The sequence below is a fragment of the Etheostoma spectabile genome, chromosome 13 (genome assembly GCF_008692095.1).
Source record: "Etheostoma spectabile isolate EspeVRDwgs_2016 chromosome 13, UIUC_Espe_1.0, whole genome shotgun sequence".
Lineage (NCBI taxonomy): Eukaryota > Metazoa > Chordata > Actinopteri > Perciformes > Percidae > Etheostoma > Etheostoma spectabile.
The window spans coordinates 10,399,482-10,401,567 of NC_045745.1; the positions used below are offsets into that span (position 1 = coordinate 10,399,482).

Genomic DNA, 2,086 nt, shown 5'->3' on the forward strand with positions numbered 1-2,086 from the left:
AGTCTTGAATCCAAAGTTCTTCGTTTGTCTACTTAAACAAATGTCCAAAAAACATGAAATACAAAATTCTTTCGACCTTTTGCCACATTTCAGGCTTCAAACATAAAGATGTAAAACTGTAATTTTTCTTGTGAAGAATCAACAACAAGTGGGACACAATCATGAAGTGGAATGGATAATTTAGTGGATATTTCCAACTTTTATACATTTCAAAGATTATTAATAACTATTATTATTGGATATTTATCGACGTGACAGCGGACCCACTATCTCAGGACTTCTGAGTTCTTTTGTTCTCAACACAAAACGTCAGTAAACAAAAGTCTTGAATCTTTCTTTGTTTAAAAAATGTCAAATTTGTATTATCGGGGCTTTGTTTGTGTTGTTGTTGTTATTGTTTGTGTTTATTCCCTGATCTGGTGCTTGTGTCTTGTTCATCCCCGGTCCTGTGTCCCCCTGAGTGTCTGTGTGTTCTGTTTCCTGTTTTATTTTGAAGTCTGGTTATTGTCTTGTCCTGTATTTAGTTCTACTTCCTGTGTCTTCCCGCGCTTGTGATAACTTGATGTTTTCCACCTGCTTCCCTGCCCTCTTGTCACCTGCCTCTCGCTACCTCGTTGCCTCGTTACCTTGCTACCTCGCTACCTCGTTACCTCGTTACCTCGCTACCTCGCTACCTCGTTACCTCGTTACCTCGTTACCTCGCTACCTTGTGTATTTAATGTCTGTGCTTCCCTTGTCTCTTGTCGGAAGAGAAAAAGGGTTTAGAAAAATACTTTATCCAGGGTGCGTATACCTTGACTGTACCTGATGAAGGGGGATGGAGAATGCGCTGCGTCCTGCCAGAAGTAGTCGCCTGGGGAGGGATAGAGGTCGTGTAGCAATACGGGCGTATAGTGGAGACTCGACCATCAATGAAGAGAGAGAGAGAAGTAAAGGATGGAAGAGAGGTGGAGAAGAAAGAAGGGGTGGAGTAGAGGGAAAAAGAAGAAGGAGGTGAATGAAATAAAGTTAGTTGAAAGGATCCCACTCCCGATGGAAAAAGATAAAAAGAGGATTGATAGATTAAAAAAATATTAAATGATTGGTGATTTAATAATAGACGTAAATTGTGAATCTATAGCTGCCTTAAAGGAAAAAACTCACCGAGAGGTAAAAAAGAAGTGAGATGAGGGGAATATCGCAGTATTCCCTCGTATACCGTCGCTACTTGTTTATTAATGTCTGATGCTTCCCTTTCTCTTGTCACTCTAACCATCTGCGGTACACAGTTATAAAAGGAAAATATAAGATGTATAATAGGTAAATGGGAGTTTCGTTCGCGACAATAAAAAATCGTTTACCTCACTCCTCGTATACTCCAAGGGAAGGTTAAGTTCATCTACCGGAGAAAAGTGTTAAATTGTGTGTGGGAGTGACCAGTTGGTGCGTTAAAAAGATGAAAGGTTGAAAAAAAGAAACAAGGAAAAAGTTAATAAAGAAAAGATTGGAAAGAACTAAATGTAAACGAAATAAGATAAGTTGGGGTCAAGGTAATATTGTATATGTATATAATTAATAAGAAATGCGGCATAAACTTTAATTTATACTAGGAGTGAATTAGAAAGAAGGGGAAAGAAGGAATTGGTACAGGTGTTAAGAAGGAAGATTTAGGGGAAAAGAGGACTGCGAAAAAGTTAATTAATGAGTGGAAAATGGACTGTTGAGGTTGGATGATAAAAAAAAAAGAAGGGGAGGTGGGCCTTGTGTCTTTATGTCTGTGCTTCCCTGTCGCTTGTCACCTTCGCTCTCCTACCTTGTTACCTCTGTTACGTCACTACCCTCTTACCTCGCTACCGCTCGTTCAACCTTGTTATTTACAATGTCTGACTCCCTGTCTCCCCTTGTCACCTGCCTCTCGTTACCTCGTTGCCTCGTTACCTCACTACCTCGTTACCCCATACGCTAACCCATCGTTACCTGTGTTTAATTATGTCTGTACTTCCCTTGTCTCTTGTCACCTGCCTCTCGTTACCTCGTTGCCTCGGTACCTCACTACCCTCGTTACCCCTCCTACCCCGTTCGTTCCTTGGTATTTATGTCTGTGCTT

The 2,086-nt window shown here is 40.6% G+C and overlaps 1 protein-coding gene across 1 annotated transcript in view; it reads right to left on the reverse strand.

The window, feature by feature from the left end:
- Positions 1 to 2,086, reverse strand: part of LOC116701124 (uncharacterized) — a 21,455-nt gene that overhangs the window by 18,444 nt on the left and 925 nt on the right. The gene's annotated exons all lie outside the window — the stretch shown is intronic.